This window comes from Pecten maximus, chromosome 8, assembly GCF_902652985.1.
Source record: "Pecten maximus chromosome 8, xPecMax1.1, whole genome shotgun sequence".
Lineage (NCBI taxonomy): Eukaryota > Metazoa > Mollusca > Bivalvia > Pectinida > Pectinidae > Pecten > Pecten maximus.
This window is the reverse complement of record NC_047022.1, coordinates 26,446,488-26,457,338: the sequence shown is the minus strand read 5'-3', so window position 1 is coordinate 26,457,338 and position 10,851 is coordinate 26,446,488.

Below are 10,851 nucleotides of genomic sequence, written 5' to 3'. Positions count from 1 at the left end.
CCATGGTTATTCTACGAATATTCCGTTTGATATGTAGTGTACGAAGCTATGCTTTATAAACTTAAATAACAGGCTACATCATTCATGATACAGACTTCGTCAGGTCCCTAATTAACAGATCAAGTGTATTGATCTGTGTAACATGTGTTCAACTTAATGATATCGAAGATCGAAGGGTGCATTTTCTATTATTATTTTAAGGAAGTCGTATTTTCGAATTAATTATTGTTTTGATAAAACTCTGATGAGGAAGAAGAATGCTTGTATAGGTTACATGGCATCTCAAAATAATAAACTTAAAATAACTTAATAACTTAAAACTGTCAATAAATACATCAAAAACAGTAATATTGTGGGAATGTCCATCTATTAAGTATTGTTAACTAAATGTTATTATCATTGATAACACAATTTTCTGTTAGAGTGTCAATATTCCTGACATTGTTTAGTAAAACAATGTATAAATGTAAGGTTTGCAATATTTTGTAGGAGTTTCCAAATTTCTGAGTTGACTGAGTAATTTGTTTCAAATTATGCTATATGTATGTATTAATGTCCAAATCCCTGCTATTTTAAAAGTATACGTATATTAACAGAGCACACACTATTTCGAAATAATTAAATTGCATGCAAATTTGTGTGTTGCGAAAGCAATGAATAGTAGCATCAACAGACTGCAGAAGTTTAATGTAAGTAGTAAACTCTATTTTGGTATTTGAATAAAATTTGTGATACAATATACAGATATATGGTGTGTCGACAAACGTTACTGAAATAGACCGGTGAGTTTTGTCAACCCCCGATTTTTCACGTGGTTTCTTTTGTTCCGTTCTACTTTTAGTAACAATGAGGACATATATATGAAACGTGTACTTAGCGATTTAATGTTATAAAATCACTAAAGCATTAAGTTATAAAAACAAGGAAACAAATCAAATGCGTGTCAGTGACAGAGTAACTACAGAAATAGCATGTATTTAATTATATAATTAATCTGTAAATATTAACCTACTTACAGAATGTAGTTAGAAAGCTTTTTTTTTATTATCTCTCTTACATATAAATCACGCAATTTTGAAAATAAATAACCAATCAATATTTTAACGTCTGAAACGTCCATGCTGATCATTAACACAGTTTATATTTACAGGTGGATGTACACCTGGAAAATCGAGGATAATTTACAGGCGGTTATCCATGGACTATCCCGATCAAATTAACATTTAATTTATCTTACCATGCATTGTATAATAATATTAAGATTCGGGGCAACCACTTTGGTATTCTCACTATCTACGATTGTTATTACGCCAGGGTTAAGGTTACACTCGGAAATATTAAGTCATTTAGGGTCAATAGACAAAATGCTTTCGTTTACTGTTGCAATGCTGGTTATATACATGTAAGTCATTTTAACAATATGGATTTATATCTACTGAAATGATTTTACACAATTTCAACACCAGGGTCAGCTTACAAATGAGCTGTTTGAAAGGCGTGATTATTCTAATTGTTAATTTTCCATCTCGAATAACACCCCTGCTTCCTCGACCTAATGTTGACATATCCAAGTTGATTCATTATTCCAGGATCTGTTCCGAGATATCAGGATTTCCACGGTTGATGTCAGCTTTGGCGAAAAGCTAACAACACAGATTTCGCAAAATGCAGGTTGATGAAGAATTTGAAATGTTTCGTTGTCTCAACGGGAATAAGGCTATTCACTTGCGATGAAATAGCCATAGTTCTCATTTCGAGAATGTGTCGTAACCAGCATTGCTGGCGTCATTGATGAAGCAGAAGACGCTGGTCCTACCGGAACACCTTGTCCATTCTCTTCGTGTACTTCTTCCGCGGTCTCCATGCAAATCTACCATTGTCGTTTTGGCGATTTAGAATTTGAATAACATTGTACGGTTTCTTTTGTTTGTTGTGTTCTGTTGTGTTGATATATAGATAACTTTGTTCGTAAGTAAATATTGAGGTTTTCAAGTATATTAAGTTTGTTTTTAACTGCACTGTAAGGTAGACTGACCTTTGCTTAAAGGTCATATTCCATGCACTGATCAACGTCCATTTATAACGTAAGGGAACGAAGCAATTTCTTTGTAAAAATATGTTTTTTTCCTATTTGTCCCATTTTATCGATTTCGATTTAGAATTACGCTTTCGTTTGCGTGTCGATTGCTGTTTGAACACTGACTGTAAAGATTTGTAGAACTGACTGTTTAATGTTGAAGAAATGTTTTTCGAGTGTAAAACTAAAAAACCTGGGTATCGCATGGTAAAGCAATGAAAACTGTGTAACAGCGGAATGTTAATGTCATTGACGCAGCAGACATCAATGCTGGAGAACAAGGCGATGTTATATTACAGTATTAGAAACAGCATTATACTTCTTAAGGCACGAAAAGAACCACCAACGACGGTTTCTAATTAAACAAATACCCATACTGAGACTGCCTATTTCATCCGAGATGTATACTTCCTGTGTATTTATTTCAGAGATGTCAATCCCCCGAAATATGTTATCAGCAGAGGAAATTAGGTTTCTTTTAGTCAGTTGGTGGTGTTTTTCCTGCCATATCAGTATTAATGGATTTGCCCTCACCACAGAAAGCCCCCATCATGTGCACCAATTTCACTTTGCGCTGAAGACGACTAAATTACCATTGATGGATAGTGCGGCTGTACACTGTAATTTTCCCAAACAGTACCCTATAACAGACCAAACTGTATCAGGAAACTGTGGTAGCCGTTTTGTTTACGATACCATTGCTTTCAACCACAAATATAATTTGGCCTTCAGTTACAATTAACCTGATGAGTTCCAATGTAACATGGTATTAGACGAGAGTAATACACAGGTTGAGTATTGCACAATTAAGGCCTCTTCGTGCCACTACTGAACATTTTGAAAATCACAACACCTGTAAAGACACTATTCAATAAACGCGAGTCTTTTAATAACGCTGATTTTGTAAATAATACACCACGCTATAATTTCTAAGCATGAAAGTTTACATCAAGTGTGTGCTTACGTGTTAATTATAGTTTTTTAAGTTAAACTATTATTCCGATATGACACCAAACGGTTTTCGAGGAAATGGTAATCACCAACAGGGGACTGGTGACTCGCTATTAATGTTGATCTATAGAGAGATAATGCTAGTCACCCACATCGGACTGGAGACTCCCTAGTCCTAGGTATCTATATCGAGGAATGGTAAACACCCACATGGAACTGGAGCCTCTGTGGTACTGGAAATCAATAGCGACAGAATGGTAGTCAGCCTTTAGGAACTGGAGACTCGCTGGTACTGGAAATCTATAGCGAGGGAATGGTAGTTACCCATATGGGACTGGAGACTCGCTTCTACTGGAGATAAATAGCGACGGAATGGTAGACGACCCCACGAGCCTGGAGATGCGCTTGTATTGTGGATATATCGCGATGGAATGGTAGTCACTCACACGGGACTGGGGACTCACTTGTACTGGATATATATAGCGAGGGAAATGGTAGTCACTCACACGGGACTGGGGACTCACTTGTACTGGATATATATAGCGAGGGAATGGTAGTCACCCACACGGGACTGGGGACTCACTTGTACTGGATATATATAGCGAGGAAATGGTAGTCACCCACACGGGACTGGGGACTCACTTGTACTGGATATATATAGCGAGGGAATGGTAGTCACCCACACAGGACAGGAGACTCGCTTGTACAGGTGATCTATAGTGAGGGAAATGTAACGCATATCACGGAAAATGTAACGCAGATAACGGAAAATGAAACGCAGATAACGGGAAATGGAATGCAGATAACGGAAAATGAAACGCAGATAACGGGAAATGAAACGCAGAAAACGGAAAATGTAACGCAGATAACGGGAAATGAAACGCAGAAAACGGGAAATGGAACGCAGATAACGGGAGCTGAAACGCAGATAACGGAAAATGAAACCAGATAACGGGAAATGAAACGCAGAAAACGGAAAATAGAACGCAGATAACGGGAAATGAAACGCAGATAACGAGATATGCAGACATTCACAACAGATTCTTTCGAGTACACCTTCGACCACGTAAATCGCCGTCGAAACGTACTATCATGAAAAAGAATTTGGAAGTAACGTAATTATTATCTTTTGTATTCTAAATAAACAGACATAGATCATTTAGTGTATCAAATCAGTTTGATTAAACCTAATGAAAATCAGTCCCGCAAATGACGGCGTTTCCTATTTAGAAAAAGTAGGTACATTTAAAAAACATGGAAGTCGAATGGAGTCACTTTGCTGTGTTTGCACCCATTGGACATTGTAAGTTATTTGTGAGCCTTATAGGGTCGATACATGGCTTTAATACAATCTAACCATTGAATCGGCAAACAGTTTCCGGAAAACACACTGTCTTGTTTCTTCGCTCGAAAATGAAAAATGTAAAGGGCGGTTGTTTGAAGTTATATTATGAACTGAGCAGTTATATCAGCATATGAAGTCTATATTACCTCCTGTATGGGTCTGTGCTGGTCGACAATTGATACTCCTAGGATTGGCTGATTTATAGACATATGTTTTGGGTGTTCAATATTTGACTCTATGAAATTAAAAAACAACAACTTGAAATTAGAATTAGCTCAACGTGAGGCAGCTCGCATCATAACTGGTTTACCATCTTTTGTAAATATCTCAGCTCTATATTCAGAAACGAGCATTGCGACACTGAGAGACGAAAATGAAGAAAATTATGTCTTTTTTTTATATAAAATTGATAGGAATTTAACACCAAATTATCTCCATTGTCTTCTTTCTCCAAAAGTAGACGATACTAACAATTACACACTACGAACTAGCACTAATTATAGAATTCCCCACTTCAGACTCTTTCTTACATTGTACTTCCTCATCCTTTATACCTCTCTTAAGATGTGGAATGACCTGGCAGCATTTACTAGATCACCTTCATTGGCAACATTTAAGAAAACTATATCCAGATCTTCGGAAAATAAATATCCAGCTTTTTTTAATTTTGGTGACAGAAAGACATATATTATATATACTAAATTACGACATAGATGTAGTCAATTGAATTATAATTTGTTCCGAGCAAACCTCATAATCAGTCCCGATTGTAGTTGGGGAAATCGTTGTGAGAGTGTCTATCAGTTTTTCTTTGAATGTGATAATTTTGAAATTGCAGGGATGTTTTATTTGATAATTTAAGAAACTTGAATATTAATATAACTTTGAATGGTTTACCGTATGGCAGTAAACCGTATGCCGAAAATATGAACTTAAGTATTTTCAGGCATGTGCATCATTATATAAATGATATAACAGATTTTAAGATATACATAAAATCTGTTGTTATGTAAATTTATTAATATTGTCCAGACCATTGAATGTTGTATTGTTTAATTGTATATTTGGAGGTTTTTATAGGTGGTAAAAACTTGTGCCCTATCCTTTTGTTTAAATTGCAATAAAAAAGTTTAAACGAAGACATACATGTATGTTACAGTAAAGCGTATTTATGAACCCATTCAACGAAAGTAGAACAATTGAATACGGCAGTACGTATATAGAAAATAACTAAATTACTTTGGGGTTTTTCGTTAACTTTAAAAACAATACATTTGACAATCGATTTCCCTTAGTTACTAACTATATTCTTTCGAACTTGAAAAAGTAGCATGTAATAGTGAAATGCAACAGTCAAACCAGTGTCAGGCCGTCTCTATATTTTTCGCCGATTATTGGCAATATTGGCGTTCGAAACCATTGAATGACTTCTCCGATTCCCAGGGCACCGAAATTTTGTATTGTCTATTGTTTCATTTCGAATTCATGTAATGCGGTGAACGGACAATATCTTTATATTAACGGAAAGACCGAATCCGACAACCCCTACCTTGTTTGACAGCCTATTCCTGATGGCCAGGTGTGGCAGCTTGTTTAACAGGTGTTGCGTGTTCTGTAAATGTATACGGGAGTTTTTCTTAACTCGGGATCGCTCGTTAGTAACTAGATACACATGTTATCAATGAATAAATTATAGCAATGTTTTTTCTTTCAAAATATTAATGTGTCGCAATATGCTCGTGTGAGTTACCACGCAGGTTCAGTTGTTTGGTTTGTAGCCGTAGATGATACCTCATACAATGGACATTTTGTACATTGAGATAAGTTCTTGATACGGATACAACTTCACACCGAGGGCTGATTGATATGTTGTGAGCCTCATATTGAATTATTTGAATTTTGCCGGACACGTTGTATTATTTTTCAACATTATTCCCTTCAGTATCTATACACTTTTGCCGGCGGTGTTCAAGAGCGGCAATGCCACTTTTATAAAACTCTTTATCTTGGTTGTTCCGAAAGTCATCCACTGCATGTATGACGTCATCATCGGACTGAAAGTGGGTGCCTGAAATATTTGTTTTGAGTTTTGAAAATAAAGGAAAGTCTAATGGAGCAAGTTCAGGTGAATAAGGCGGATGCTCAATCAATTTAAAGCCAAAACTGTGAATGGCAGCCATGGCAATGACAGACTTATGAACGGGAGCATAGTCCTGATGGAATAACGAACCTTTAGTGAGCTTTCCGCGGCGCTTAAGTTTAATATTTTCCCGTAACTGCCTCAGTGAGGCATAGCATGCGCTATTGATTGTTTGTCCCTTTTGTTTATACTCTATCAGCAGAATACCATCTACATCCCAGAAAATCGAGACCTTCCCAGCTGAGGGAAAAATCTTTGCATTCTGGGGATCACTGCTCTAACCGCTTGTCGTGTTTACTTTAGAGTGCTTCCTCGTCGATACAAACTAACCAATTGATGCCAGTCCTTGGGTACACGGCTCTATATAGTCAGAGAATAGAAGGACTTAAAAGAACAGCATTGCGTACCTCCTTCAATACGTGGCTCACGACATATCAATCATCCCCCGTATTTGTGTGAGAAATATCTAAATTAAAATAGTTATACTGTCTTAATGCAAAAGGAAATATCCGAAAAGTTTCAAGTTCAAGTTGATATCAATTTCGGGAGTATCAAAAACATCCCGTATATCATTATCAATGGTTTAGTTAGATACAGCAGTAAATACATTTTGTGTAAGACTACTAAATGACCTTGATCTTTTACTACATAACGCCACTCTGATGAAGCGCTGTAACTACAGTCGTCTGGGTTCAACCCACACTATACATTTGCCAATCATTTATAAACATTTCAAAGCAGCAGTAGTGATATCTCACAGCACAATAGAACTTCGTCTTCCTGGCAACCTAGTAATTCAGGGGTAATGCATTTGTCTAGAGTTCAAGATGTATTATAAAGCTGAAAGGTTAGACTTATACTACTCCGACCGTTTTAGAGGATAACACGGCGAGAAACCTATACCAGACGCCGTGTAACCTCTACATGTAGTTTCCTATGTCGGATGTACACTGCACAGACTGTACAAATTTGAGTTTTAGAATTTGATCATACAAATCATCGAAATTATATTCAAACGTTCAATGGCGTCATGCTATTACGTCTTTGTCACGACTCCGCCATTAAATACACATAAGTAACAATCAAAAACTCAAAATCGGAAGTGTTTACATTTCCTGGCTTATTCCGGTAAAACTGGTCGTTCGGTAAATACAAAATGGAATGTAAGCAAAACAAGCGAAATGCTACTTTCTTCATACTTCACATTTGTTCCGTTTGGTACACAAGTTTCGTATTTTGTAACAACCAATGCCGCCATTTTCAATATATGTTGACATTATTGTTAACGTGGCGTGACTTAGTGATTAGACTGTTTATATAAACTTTAAGTACTCAGCGTTGCCATCAATTTTAGAGTTGTAAATATTGATATTATTGTCTTTTTCCCATCTATGTACTCCCAAAGAACACAATCTGACAGAAGAACACGAGGGTCACATCAATTCTAACAATTACAAACACATACAGGCCTCTTTAAACCACGCAGTATTAGTAACTGGAATAATCTACCAATCCACAAAGCTGCCTAGAAACACTTTCACTTCGTTCGCCAGCCTCCAATGGTAACAATCCCCCACCTCTTCTTTTAAATTATACATGTAGACTATTTTACACAAAACCCCAAGAATATTGATATATATATACTTTTTCTGTACATGCGTCCAGGAGAGATCTTATACAAGCTATTCTAAGGGTCTATTCCCTAAGTTGAAGATCTTTTTCAACAGAAAAAATGTGGACACGAGATACACATGATTTGGCATGGTGATCACATTTTAGTTTAAGATAAGATCGACACACTGGTAATCGCCTATGATGTGACCCTTACGAATAGTGTGAATTAGAGACTGCGAGGCATTTTCACACTATGTCATATTTACTTCATAAATATGCCATAATATGTATTTCTATCTAACATATTCATCATTTGTATTGTTATTCATTAGAAGAATTATGACACAAAAGCATGGAAATCAGGACTGTCACGCCGGTAACATCATTATGACGTCAATTCTATGTCGTAAATCAATCTTTAACTCGTATGATACATTTAATTAAGGATTGATTGTCAATTTTGTTGCTTGCATGGACTGATGAAGGGAAGTGAACCTCGTGCAAATGAAGTGAACTGCGAAGCAGTTCATGTACCATTTGCACGAGGTTCATCTAGTTGATAGATAAGTTTTTTTGTTTAATTTCGAGTATAAATAAGGACACACTACAAGTAATGCACTAGACAATATTCAGGGATATATATATATATAACTTTATCATTATATTATTGATCGTTTGATCAGAACGTACAGATTCATTAGATGTAACAGGATGTTATATTCATGTAATAAAATTGACGAAATTGACGATGTGCCCATATCTGAACGTGACAGGATATATAATGAATAACAATGCGAACAATCGCATTTCGCCTTTATTCTCGTTCATCCCCTAGATTTTCTTAGATTGCCTTGACCTTTCCATATTACCCTTTCCCCACCGACAGACGACGAGAAGAAGAGCACGTGTCAACATTCATTGTCCTAAAAGTATGCTGATTATTGACAGTCATTGACGTGGTCTAGTCGAGAGAGATCTGCCCCTATTGTATAGCTATACATATGTATATTACTTTAAGTCGTCAGACTTTTCAGTAAGCCGTACATACATCAGACAGTCATTGTATCGGAGTCTAAATCTTGTAATGTGACGTAGATCTACGTCATCTATTTTTTACATGCGTAAAGGTTGGCTTGGTAGTACTGTTAACTTCACGATCAATACTTCACGCGCTTCCACCCGAAAGCTTATTCTTGCCATTTTTTAGAGGAAAAAAATAGAAAATAACGAAAAAGCATTCAAAGTCACATCACATCAGCGTCACCTGAAACATTCGGAGCATGCAAGAAGAACAATTTTTTGCAATTCTGTAATTTATACCAATATATTCAAGATTTGGGTCCAGGAAGGGGGACAATTTTCAATGTCTTATCTATCCTAAATAAAATAAAACCATTCAGATATATGTATTCATGTTTTGTTTCCTTAATGCAAGCTTCATTTAAAAAAATAAACCAAAATTAATATTCCATACCGTCTTTTAGTGTTTGTAATTCACAACTCTTTGAAAATTTTAAAATTGATTTTGATACAATTTGATCCTTTCAAACCAATTACATTGTATATTCCTCATTCGCTGTTAAACTACCCAAGGCTGATTTATCATATCACGAGACAATTAATTTCGACCCAGTCTACAACGAAACCAACGTTTGAAAAAATACTGATAAAAAATCTGTACTGAATGTTCAAGGTTGCCAAACCTACTCCGATTGGATAGTGGCTGCCTGATGATGCGTCAAGATTTCGTAGGAGGCCTTGCAATCTACCTCAGCCTCAAACATATTTAAACTAGAGATGTATTGAAATCATTTGTATTCTGACTCCCTGTCTGCTCTGCAGAGTCTTAACAGAAATCTAGAAGTATTTAACTTAAAAAATAACAGTGCCTCATCACTATATGATGTATTTGTGTCATTAAGTATGTGTTTGTGTCAATAATGATGTATTTGTGTCATTAATTATGTATTTGTGTCATTAATTATGTATTTGTGTCATTAATTATGTGTTTTTGTCATTAATTATGTGTTTGTGTCATTAATTATGTGTTTGTGTCATTACATGATGCGTTTGTGTCATTAATTATGTGTTTGTGTCATTAATTATGTGTTTGTGTCATTAACTATGTGTTTGTGTCATTAACTATGTGTTTGTGTCATTAATGATGTGTTTGTGTCATTAATGATGTGTTTGTGTCATTAACTATGTGTTTGTGTCATTAATGATGTGTTTGTGTCATTAATGATGTCATTGTGTCATTAATTATGTGTTTGTGTCATTAATGATGTCATTGTGTCATTAATTATGTGTTTGTGTCATTAATTATGTATTTGTGTCATTAATTATGTGTTTGTGTCATTAATGATGTCATTGTGTCATTAATTATGTGTTTATGTTTGTATATGATGTGTTTGTGTCATTAATGATGTCATTGTGTCATTAATTATGTGTTTGTGTCATTAATGATGTCATTGTGTCATTAATGATGTCATTGTGTCATTAATTATGTGTTTGTGTCATTAATTATGTATTTGTGTCATTAATTATGTGTTTGTGTCATTAATGATGTCATTGTGTCATTAATTATATGTTTATGTTTGTATATGATGTGTTTGTGTCATTAATGATGTTATTGTGTCATTGTGTGATGTGTTTGTGTCATTAACTATGTGTTTGTGTCATTAATGATGTCCTTGTGTCATTAAGTATGTGTTTATGTTTGTA